The 12,425-nt window shown below is 48.6% G+C and overlaps 1 protein-coding gene across 1 annotated transcript in view; it reads left to right on the forward strand.

Annotated features, from left to right (window-relative positions):
- Positions 1-2,657: 2,657 nt before the first annotated feature.
- The window catches only part of ACO1 (aconitase 1), a 65,151-nt gene continuing 55,383 nt past the window's right edge, over positions 2,658-12,425 (forward strand). The window contains exon 1 of the mRNA XM_015093260.4: positions 2,658-2,733. The gene's annotated coding sequence lies outside the window, so the exon portion shown is untranslated. The remainder of the gene's footprint in view (positions 2,734-12,425) is intronic.

The raw sequence follows: 12,425 nt of genomic DNA on the forward strand, positions 1-12,425 counted from the left end.
TCTGCAAAGAACTAGTAACTTATAACCTCAGAGTATCCAATGATTTCATTTAAATAATTATATACTTTTGAAATTCGTTTATTGGCTGTGCAGGGTCTTCGTTGCTGCGTGAGGGTTTCTCTAATTGTGATGAGCAGGGGTTACTCTCTAGTGGCAATGCATAGGCATCTCATTGCGGTGGCTTCTCTTTTGCAGAGCATGGGTGCTAGAGCATGACCTCAGTAGCTGAGGCACCTGGGCCCAGCTGTCCTGCAGCACATGGGGTCTTCCCAGACCAGAGATCAAACCCATATCCTCTGTACTGGCAGGCAGACTCTCAACCACTGGATCACCAGCAAAGTCCTGCTGCTGCTGCTGCTGCTGCTGCTGCTGCTGCTGCTGCTGCTGCTACTGCTGCTGCGTCACTTCAGTCGTGTCCGACTCTGTGTGACCCCATAGACAGCAGCCCACCAGGCTCCGCCATCCCTGGGATTCTCCAGGCAAGAACACTGGAGTGGGTTGCCATTTCCTTCTCCAATGCATGAAAGTGAAAAGTGAAGTCGCTCAGTCGTGTCCAACTCTTCGCGACCCCATAGACTGCAGCCCACCAGGCTCCTCCATCCATGGGATTTTCCAGGCAAGAGTACTGGAGTGGGTTGCCATTGCCTTCTCCTACTCAAGTGCTAATGCTCCACAAATAGCTGCTGTTAAAAGAGTGTGGAGATCTGAAGAAGGTTAAGGTCAATGATGGAGACAGAGCAGACTTTAGCTGGAAGTTTGCATAGAGAGAAAATAGATGACGAAGACTTCATCAGTGTATGGAGTTACATGTAAAGTGAGAAGAGAAAAAGTGCACTGAAAGAGCCTAAGAAAGAGGGGCCAAATTAAGAAGAGGTGAATCATGAGAGTAGAAGCCTCTAAAGCCAAAAGGAGGTTAAAATTTCAAGGAAAGACCTATTACCAGTATCAAATACCACAGAGCAGTCAGCAAGGGCAAGAACAGAAGAGAGGTCACTGGGTTTTGCAATCCACACATTCCTGGTGACAGGCCCAAGAGCAAAAGAGTAGGGTGACGCGAGAACTTTTTCCTTCACTGTTTTGGCCAGAGCGTTTACTAATAAATCTCAATTCCTTTTATAGTTCTGATTTAATTATTTCCTATCAAGGATTATCAGCTCTCCTATTACATGTATGTTACCATTAAACATTAAGAAATTTTGCTTTGTGAAGGGCTGCCTTGGTTAAGAATCAAAATTTAGCTGGATGTCTTTTCTCCCTACCCCTCAGCCTTCTGCACATACTCTCTAAGGGGACCCCAGTCCACTCAAGGGAAGTTTGTTCAATGGATGTGAATGGTAACAGTTTAGAAAGTGGGTAGGAAGAAAGTCTTCTCCCATACAGTAAAAATATAATGCTTGTTATGTGTGTGTGTGCGCTCAGTTAGTCATGTCCAATTCTTTGCGACCCCATGAACTACAGCCCGCCAGGCTGCTTTGTCCATGGGGATTCTGCCATTTCCTCCTCCAGGGGATATTCCTGACCCAGGCATTCAACTCATGCCTCCATCTGCACTGGCAGGTGGATTCTTTACCACTGAGCCACCTGGGAAGCAATGTTTACTACACAGTAAATATGTCCTTCTTCAAACTTGAATATAGTAGCAGCCGTGTTAGTTGCTCAGCAGTGCCCGACTCTTTGCAACCCCATGGACTGTAACTCGCCAGGTTCCTCTGTCCATGGGATTCTCCAGGCAAGAATACTGGAGTGGGTTGTCATTTCCTCCTTCTCCAGGGGATCTTCCCAACCCAGGGTTATGAACCCGTTTTTCTTATGTCTCCTGCATTGGCAGGCGGGTTCTTTACCGCTAGCCTCACCTGGGAAGCTAAAAACGCTACGTTACACAGGTTGGCCCCTATGGGGATAGCCACTACTCCTTCTTTCTATAAGCCGTATATCCATATACTCAAGATAGAAAACTACAATCACTCTTTATATAAGTTGGGCAAAACCCTCACCTTTTCTCTAGAAAGATCTAATCAGTCAAATTTGCCTGAGCAGGCGCGACGCCAACCAACCTATAGAAACTAGGCGCAGTGAGGAAGGCCTGCTGAGTCAACTCAGTCATTTCTCTGACTTCTGACAGGTGAACAGCCTGCATTAGGAAGCGTTGCTAGACATAAAAAAACAACAACACTGAAACTTTGCACTCCATAACCATGGAAACTCTGAAGTCCTGGCAGTCACTCGGCTCGCTTTGCCAGGCGCTAAGATGGGGGCGGGGTGGGGGCAAAGGGGAGAGAGGGGAGGTGACCACGTACCGGGGTGTCGGACAGGGAAGCCTCCACAGTGACGGTCAAATCATTTTTAAAAGCTGCATTTCTCACCTGCCCCTTCAGCTCCTTCCCTGCGAGCTGGGCAGTCACACTCCACGCCCAAGAGTGAGCGTGTCCCCGGCCTGGGCCAGCATGGGAGGATCCTGTCCTGAGGCGGCTTCCTGCCGCTGACCCCCAGCTACCCCGCTCCCTCCCGGGCGAGGTCTCCGCGCCCGCAAGCCCCGCCCCGCCCGCAAGCCCCGCCCCGCCCGCAGGCCCCGCCCCACTCGCCGGCCCCGGCCCGGCCCCGGCCCGGCCCCGCCCCTCGGCTGGCGGCCCTGCGGCGACAGGGGGCGGAGCGGCGCCAGCGGCTGGACTCAGCCCGGGAGAGCGCCCCCAGCCTGGTTCCCCGCGCCAGTCGGAGTCCGCCGTGCGCCCCGCGGTGAGTACGACGCGGCCCAACCCGGGTCCCCGGGCCCGAGCGCCGGCCGCCCTGCCCCGGCGGGGGAAATGCGGGTCGGCGGAACCCCGGGCCGCCTCCCCGAGCCGGGCTGCGGCGCGCCGGGCCGCCCGGGGGAGCGGGAAGGCAGCCGGGAGAATCGGGACTAGTTCCTGGGGACTGACCCCTCCGCCCTGTTCCCAGCCCGTGCCGCGCCGAGGACCGGGGCGGGACTGGAAATGGCTCTCCTCGGCCTCCTTCGCCCGGGCTGTGCCGGCCGCCGGGAGAGTCCGCGCCGAGCTTGTGCGGGCCTCAGCCGGGAGTCGGCGAGGCTGTGGGGGCCGCCGGGAGAATCCACGCTGCGACTTGTCCCGGCACACTGAAGCGGGGAGTCCTGCCCCCAAGGAGGGTGTGCGGGCTTCGCCGGGGAGTCCTCGTCGAGCTGGGGGTGGCGAGGGAGGGACATTTCCCACTGGGGTTCCGACAGATCGGGGAGTCCACACCAGGTGGTAAGGGGGAAATGGAGTGAGGAGGGAAGAGACCCTCGGTGGAAGGGGTGGGGACACAGTCCATCCTGAAGATTCACAGACCTAGGGAGGAGTGAGTGAGTGTGTCTGTGTGTGTCTGTGTGTGTGTGTGTGTGTGTGTGTGTGTGTGTGTGTGTGTTGCGGGGATGGGGGCAGAGAGTCGGAAACAGCCTCTCAGCAGTGGGGACAGAGTCCATCCTAAAGACTCACAGACCCAGGGAGGAGTGAGTGAGTGAGTGAGTGTGTGTGTGTGTGTGTGTGTGTGTGTGTGTTGCGGGAACGGGGGCAGAGAGTCGGAAACAGCCTCTCAGCAGTTCTCAAACTCCCCTATACACTCTTAAAAATTAGTATATTAAGGAGCTTTTATGTGGGTTATGTGTCTCAATATTTATCATGTATAACTAAAACAGAATTTTTCAATATATTTAGTATCTCATTTAAAAATAGTGGTAAAGAATCCACCTGCCAGTGCAGGAGACATAAGAGATGTGGGTTTGATCCCTGGGTTGGGAATATCCCCTGGATATGAAAATGGCAACCCACTCCAGTATCCTTGCCTGGAGAATCCCGTGGACTTAGGAGCCTGATGGGCTACAGTCTATGGGGGTAGCAAAGAGTCTGATATGACTGAGCACACAGACATGCATGCATTATATGTTGATATGTGTTTATGAAAATAACCATACCTTTCAAAATAGAATGTTACTGACCAGAGTATCATTGTATTATATTTTTGCAAATCTCCTATCAGTTTTAATAAGTGGCAGCTAGGGTTCTTATATCGTGCTTCTGCACTGTCTGTTGCGGTATTACATGTCATATCGCCTCTGGAAAACTCCACTGTGTACTCCTGAATGTGTGTGAGTAAAAGCATCAAATAGCATCTTGGTATTATTATGAAAGTGGTTTTGACTTTGTGAATCCCTAGAGTCCTCTGCACCACACTTTGAGAACCACTGGAGTAGGAAATGCTTCAGGGGCTCAAGTCATTGATCCCGCTTCTTGTTTGTGATCCTTCCTCTGAATGGGAACACGGATCACCCCAAGGAAGGATGGTTAACCTCTGGTAGCTGCAACCAAGCTGACCTCACTCTGGAAACCCAAGTACTGTGTCCCCACGTAAAAGATAATGAGCCCTGCACGCCTCCTGAAAACTGGCAAGGCTCTCAGATGCCTTAGGTTATTTCTGTGCCTGCAGAGGTGGCCTATGTATGCCTTCAGATTGTAGTGGGGATGTGGCACACAGGACCTATGGGTTCAGAGACATGCCCATAGGGAGCCGGTGCCAAGTGTGGAGGAGTTTGTTCAAGAGCTTCCAAGTGGGTCGGAAGTGATTTCGAAGAGAACAGGGAGGCATGTTATTGCCTCCCTTTCCTCCATGATCACTTCTGTGTGTGGTTGTGCAACCTTGCATTTATTGGAATATGATTCCCAGTCTTGGTGCTCTTTCCCTTTCCACTTTCGGGGTTGGGGGGTGTTTGTCCCTGTGGGTGGCCCTTCCTCAGCCTCTGCCAGACCCCAGTGTCCTGCAGGCTGCTGTGTGGTAGGTGGGGACCCCTCATTGGATTTCTTCCTTGGCTTCTTGCTCTGTCAGCACAAGTTCCAGATAGAAATTAGGTACATATATAGCCTTATAAGAGCACCATTGTGGCTTAGCAGTAAAGAATCTGCCTGCCAATATAGGAGATGAGGGTTCTATCGCTAGGTCGGGAAGACCTCTGGAGAAGGAAATGGCAACCCACACCAGTATTTCTGCCTGGAAAATCCCACGGACAGGAGAACCTGACAGGGTACAGTCCATGGGGTTGCAAAGAATCAGACACGACTTAGCAACTGGACACACATACACACACCATGGCCTTATAAATGTTTGGAAGACAGACATCCCAAACCATTAACAGTCAGTTCTGGGCAATGGAGTCAGAAAAAAGGCAGGAACCTTCTCCTTGTTACTCTTTATGATACCATATGACCACCTGTTTAGCAGCATTCCTGTATTGCTTTTACAATCTGAAAACAAAAACTGAAATCCCAACAACATACACTTTTTCAAAGAAGATAGGAGTATTTCTCTGATAAGAATGTTACCACTACTCCCTCTCTCCCAAGAAAACAAATTACTTTATTACATCACATTTCTAAACTAGTATCTGTGATACTAGTATATATATATTAAGTCAAAATGATACTAGGAGAGAGCCCTCTGAGATCAAAACATTCTTGAACAGTATAGTTTGATGTAAGGTTAGAAGCCACCAGATCAGACTGTTCTTCAGTGGATCATCATACCCCCCTTAAACTGCTGTTGTAAAGTGCTATTTCATGAAATGTCATAAAGTACAGTTTTAAAATTTTAAAAATGTGATACCCAAGACTGTTTCTCTGTGAGAAAGTTACGAGAAGAGAAAGCATGTTCATGTACGTTCTGATGTGCCCACGCACCAAGTGGGGCAAAGGATATGCCCACATGCCAAGTGGTTTTCTCTTGGTGGTAGGGTACAGTAGATTTTTATTTATCTTCACTTTGCTTATTAATAGTTGCTGCTGCTGCTGCTAAGTCGCTTCAGTCGTGTCCAACTCTGTGCGACCCCATAGACGGCAGCCAACCAGGCTCCCCAGTCCCTGGGATTCTCCAGGCAAGAATGGCACTGGAGTGGGGTGCCATTGCCTCCTCTGATTAATAGTTGCTAGCAACCACTAAACAAGTATTAAACTTGATGTGACCAGAAATAGCCTCTACAGTTACTTGTATACAGAGGACAACATAATTGCCTTCGTTTTGCTTAGATGGACCATACAACCTGGCCAGTAGCAGACCCTTGCTACTCCCTTCCTCCCAGTGGGAAGTGGAGAAAGAAGTGTGTGGAAAGCGACTCAGGGGGGAAACAAAAACAGCCCTCAGTCACATTGTGTGGTGTCTACTTCCCCCTGTAAGATCAGCTCCAATCTCTCCTTCCAATCAGCCCTGCCCTCTCCTTCCAAGTGACCCAGAGGTTAGACAGTTCTTATTGGATTTGCACCATCACCCGAGAAGCCATCAGCTGACTACCTCCCCAGACTCACTGGCCTTTTTTTAATGGAAAACTTCAGACATACAAAGAAATGGAGACTATAAATCCCCAGCTTCAGCAGTTATGAACATTAACATCTTTATGTTCAACTGTATAAACTAATGAAAAAAGTATTCTTTGTTGTGTCTTTTTAGTATCAAGCATGTGCTGACTGCTGTAGCAAAATCTTAAAGTCTTGTGCCCTGCAGTCAGCATGACTGAACCCCTAGAGTGGGTTTCACACACTTGCTATGTGGTCCCGCTTCTCTGCCTCTGCGTTTGCTTGCCTCTTGGCCTTTCTTCTTCCTGTCTCCCAGTTCTGCTCTGTTAAGGCTTTCTCACCTCCCCTAGTCACAGCTGTCTCTTTCCTCTGGCCTCTCTTATGACCCTTTGCAAACAGCAAGCTTATTTCAGTCTCCTTAGCCAGATCATCATCTTTGTAATATTCAAGTAAAACAAGGTTTTCCTTTCTCCCTTTCTCCTGTGCTGCTTGTGCTTAATTACTCAGTCGTGTCCGACTGTGACCCCATGGACTATAGCCCGCCAGGCTCATTTGTCTATGGGGATTCTCCAGGCAAGAATACTGGAGTGGGTAGCCTATCCCTTCTCCAGGGGATCTTCCCAACCCAGAAATCAAATCAGGGTCTCCTGCATTGCAGGTGGATTCTTTACCAACTGAGCTACCAGGGAAGCAATACTTTGTGCAGAGAAGATGCTCAAGAGATAGATGCTAAATTAATTTAACTCAAGCACTGGAGAACATTTTTGATTACAAGAGAAATGTATCATGTTCAAGGGAAATTTTTCCCATATTGTCTAGGACCACAAATGTTTTATCTCATCCACATAATTTTTAAAGGACTGCAACAAAAAGAATCTCCAATTTGAGCCAATATAAAAAAGGCAACTTTTTTTGAGGAAATTATCTTTCTGGTCTGTTGTCATTTTTTCACATGTATCTGGAAGCCCTCTCTGATTCTGGAGTGCTTTTTTTCCTCAACAGGAAACAGTGACCCTCTTTTAGAATATCTATCATGTTGTAAGATGTAGGCTTAAATCTTCAGTAAAAGAAATAGACTACATGTAGGGTCCACACGCCCCATGAAGTAAGTTGATATCAATCAATGTCATGAATACTGGTAGCTCCTGGGTGTAGAGTCATTTCCAATATTCATCATCTTTTCATCTAGTGCCTCCTTTAATAATCACAGTGGCCCTTGTGAGCTGGGCAGAGCAGTGCAGTCAGGTAATGTTACCTTAAATCTGCAAAAAGTAAATAGGTTTAGACAGCTAGAGTGAATCTTGTCTATGACAGAAAGTGGCAGAGTCTGATTTTAAGAGTAGATTGGAAACCAAAGGGCTTTGGGATTGAATATTGGCAACATCCAAAGACAAACTCTCTGAACATGACGTGTACTGGGGAGCCAGACCAGGTTCCTGAAGCCTGGGATGTTCAGTTGCTAAGTCGTGTCTGACTCTTTTTGACCCCATGAACTGCGGCATGCCTGGCTTCCCTGTCCTTCACTGTCTCCTGGAGCTTGCTCAAACTCATGTCCATTGGGTCAGTGATGCCACCCAACCATCTCATCCTCTGTTGCCCCCTTCTCTGGGATTGGCTATGGGGAACATGCAAAGCCAGGAAGCTCTCTAAACATGACATGGATTTGGGAGCCAGACCAGATTCTTGAAGTCAGTGTGTATATCCTGATGCATAAAACTACCAAAGTGATAGCACACTCTGAACCAATCACTTTCCAAATTCCTCAGGTTGTAGAAATTGATCTACTTTCTGATGAATTGGCAAGGCTGCTCAGTATGAGTGCTAGTGGGCTTCTCTCTCATTTCTGTTTCTGTGACTTCAGAACTTTGAGGAAACCCATCTTTGAACTGTGGGAATTGCCTGGGCTCTTGCTCAAACTGACACGGATGGAGCATTTCATTATTCTTCAACCTCATCATCCTTTCATGATCATGACTGTAAACTTACAAAGCAAAGTACACATTGTGGCTTAGCTCTTGAAGGAGGCGTGTCGGTCTAAGAAAGAGTTCTGCTACAGACTTACCAGGTTGGAACTTTTGGTTGTAAAGAGAAGTGAACGAATCATTGTGGACAGTTGGTTACATGCGAGAACTACACAGACATACTCAGGATAGTTGTGTAATAGTGGTAGCATCAAGACCAGCACTTGCTATGTTATGCTGGGCCTGCCCCAGCAGTCCAGCGGTTAGGACTTGAGCTTCCGCTGCAGGGAGCACGGATCCTATTCCTGGTCAGGGAATTCAGATCTCACAAGCCTTGTGGCACAGCCAAAACAATAAGAATTGTTATGTTTCATAAAACCTTATCTGCTCAGATAAGGAATCAGTTACATTTTAAGGCTGGTGATGCCTGATAATGGATTTTTTACATCAACCCATACTTCAGAAGCCATCGGTACTGAAATTACATATACTATATGTAATTTAATCTATATGTATGATTACTATATATAATCATCTATACTGAAATATACATCTATACAAATTTATACTGAAATCAAGGGTATTTTAGGGGCAATTAGAGGGCAGCTATCTAGTCCTCACTACTCTATTGGCTTCCCTTGTAGCTCAGATGGTAAGGAATCTGCCTTCAATGCAAGAGACCGTGGTTTGATACTTGAGTCAGGAAGATGCCCTGGAGAAGGGAATGGCAACCCACTCCAGTATTCTTGCCTGGAGAATCCCATGGACAGAGGAGCCTGGTGGGCTATAGTCCACAAAGAGTCGGACATGACTACCTCAAATTATCCAAATTATCTAGTCCTCACATATGTACTTTAGAGTTGGAAGATTGTTTTAAAAAGTGAGATTTAACTTTTTAAATCTATTTGGTTAATGTAGGTTTTTGGATGAGGAGTAACTATAAGATTCTCTGCTTGTTTGGAAACGCATAGGGCAAGGGAGTTGGCCACTGGTGGCTCAGTGGTAAAGAGCCTGCCTGCCAATGCAGGAGACATGAGTTCGATCCCTGAGTTGGGAAGATCCTCGGGGGAAGGGATGGGCAACCCACTCCAGTATTCTCACCTGGAAACTCCCATGGACAGAGGCGCCTGGCGGGCTATAGACTATGGGGTTGCAGAGTCGGACACAACTGAGCAACTAAAAACAAAACACAAACTGGCCACTTTCCAGCCATGGGGTGTTGACAGGTTATCAATACGTATCGTCTGCGATCCTCAGTCTTCTCATCTGTGCAGCTGGGGGGTGATCCCTATGTCACAGTTGTTGAGGGACCATATTAGATGCTGTGGACAAAGTGTCGGGCACTCCACAGGGGCTCAGCTCACGTCAGCTGGCTGCAGCGCCATGGAGTGATGTAGCACTCACAGCAGAGGCCTGTCCACACTTCTCTTAGCCCAGACCTCCTGAGCTCCAGGCCCATGTGTGCTGCTGCCTGCCATTCCTCTTCAAGGCAAATTCTCCGTCTGAAAGCAGTACCCAGGTGTTTGTCCTGGTCACTGGCTCTGCCACGTTGCGCAGATGGGGAACACAGAGCCATCCGAGATCGCTCTTCCTCCCCCACCCTCAGCCCGTTCTCCTTTCTTAGCTGCCCCCGGGATCTGTTGCCCTGCCCCCCACTTCTGACTTGATGACTGCAACAGCACCATAACCTGCCTCCCTGATGCCAGCCTAGCATCCTTCCCCCAAGTCAGCTCCTATCTCAACCAGCGTGCCTGCATGCTAAGTCGCTTCCATCGTGTCCTACTCTGTACAACCTATGGACTGTAGACCACTGAGCTCCTCTGTCCATGGGGCTTTCCAGGCTAGAATACTGGAGTGGGTTGCCACACCCTCCTCCAGGGGATCTTCCCAACCCAGAGATCCAACCCACATCTCTTTATGTCTCCTGCATTGGAAGGTGGGTTCTTTATCATGAGCGCCACCTGGGAAGCCACCTCTACCAGAGGGATGTATAATATCCAATCAGATCTTGAAGATTTCAGCTAAGAACCTTTTAACATGTCTCCCTTCAAGTCTTTCTGCACCTTTCTTCAAGGTCCCTCGTGATACGGGCCCCACCCTTCCCCTCTCCTCTGAGCTCCGCCATCATGAACCTCCCCTTCAGACGCGTGGAACAGCTCTGTGACATCCACGGGGTCTCACTTCCATACCTTCACATGTGCTGTCTTCTCTGCCCGGAATATTTTTTCCCTGATTCCCTCCCTCAGTGTAGTTCTCCAAGACTCCTGCATGGTGTCACCTATCCCCAGAGGCCTTCCTGACCCCTTCCCATACTGGATCAGGTGCTCTCCTTCGATGCTTCTTTTGTCTGTCTTTGGCAGCATTGTGAGGCATATGGGATCTTAGTTCCCTGACCGGGGATTGAACCCGCCCTCTATAGTGGAAGTGTGGAGCCCTAACCACTGGGCCGCCAGGGAATCCCCCGTGGAGTTCCCTTTATCGGCCTGCATCCACCACTGCTGCGGGATGGACTGCTTGATCATGTCATAACCTCCTGACCAGTCTGTGTAATTGAAGATGGCGGGGAGGCGGGGGGAGCGCTATGTCTTTATCCCATCAAAGTCAAACCAGTGTCTTTCACGGTTGAATGTAAAACTGAATCTGCAGTAGTCCCTTTTCTTGGACAGACCAGCAGCTCAGAAACCAGATGCGTCGTAGTCAAATGCTGCTCTAATGCTTGTCCCATCTTTGACCCAGTGAAGTGGCCATTGCATGTGGATGCTGTGTGGCCCTGTGGGCCACTGAGATGGGGTTACAGCATTATTGCTCAAGAGCTGGGCTTAAGGGCAGATGCACTTGACTTTGAGTTCCCTTTCAGCACTCCTGCTATCTGGCAGCTGCTTTCCCACTCCTAACCACCTGACTGTGGGGGAAAAAAAACAGTAGCATCAGGTCCTCCCTGCTGCTGCCTTTCTTCTGGAAAACCAAGAAATGTGGGTTTATAGCTCAAACTTCTGAGAAATTGACCAGCATGAGTCATCACTGTTGGATCCCAGCAGTGCTGAAGTGGGTGGGGGCAGATCACCTCAGAACCTCGGTGAATTCATGGAGAGAAATGCTGCCCGGAGTGACCTCTGGCATCCTGATGCCCAACCCTTTTGTGGTGACATTCTTTCTAATTTCTAAAATTCGAGTTAGAGAAGTTCATTACCAAGGAACTACTAAGTGAGGTAGGAGCTCGAGGGACTCACGTCGCTTCCCTTGCCCTTGGGACTCAGATATATCAGGGCTTGGCTGGGGTCTCTGCAGGTGTCGTTTTGGAAACCCTACTGGTGATGGTGGGTTGCTGCAGGGTAGGGAACCGCAGTTTAAGAAGGGCAGCCTTAAAGAGGACTGGCCTCAAAGAGAAGAGGATGAGGTCCAGAGCGGGGCTAGTTAAGATGCCTAGTTCTGATGGGTCCTGCCCTTGCTGCTGCTGCTGCTTCCTTTTTTAAAAGTTTATTTATTTATTTATTTATTTGGCCGAACTGGGTCTTAGTTGCAACCTGTGATCTAGTCCCCTGACCAGGGATGGAAATGGAGCCCTCTGCACTGGGAGCACAGAGTCAGCCATTGGACCACCAAGGAAGACCCCTCCCTGCCCTGCTTCTTCCTTTACTCTCTGGACAAATGTTCCACGACCACACAGTGACTTGCCTTCCTCAGTGCATCTCCAGAATAATAAATGTGAAGTTCACCAAGACTTTCTTATGAACCTATCTATATTAGCTCGTAGTGATACCAGAAAATAAAAATAACTATTTCTGCTCTTTGGGGTTTGTGCTACTGTAGTTAACTTTAAATGAGCTTAAAAGATGTGTCAGGCAAGCTTTCTGTGTTGGGAATTGCATGCGGTGATGTGCCATCTTGGGCACTGAGCCTCAAAGAGGCGAGAGGGGCTTGTTCAGACAGTGCCGTGGTCACAGGGCTATGATCCACCCAAATTCTGACCACTGCCTTTGGCTGTGGCTGTGCACATCTGCTGAGTGAGTCATGATCACTTCTATGATACATCCTGAAAATTTCCAATGTGACTTAATGAAGTTTGGAGGAACAGAAAGGTTAGATTTCAGGAAGTAGCTACTTCTTAAATGACAATCAGATGTTTTCATATTATGAGTTAGTATCTTACCAAACC

This window comes from Ovis aries, chromosome 2 (assembly GCF_016772045.2).
Source record: "Ovis aries strain OAR_USU_Benz2616 breed Rambouillet chromosome 2, ARS-UI_Ramb_v3.0, whole genome shotgun sequence".
NCBI lineage: Eukaryota > Metazoa > Chordata > Mammalia > Artiodactyla > Bovidae > Ovis > Ovis aries.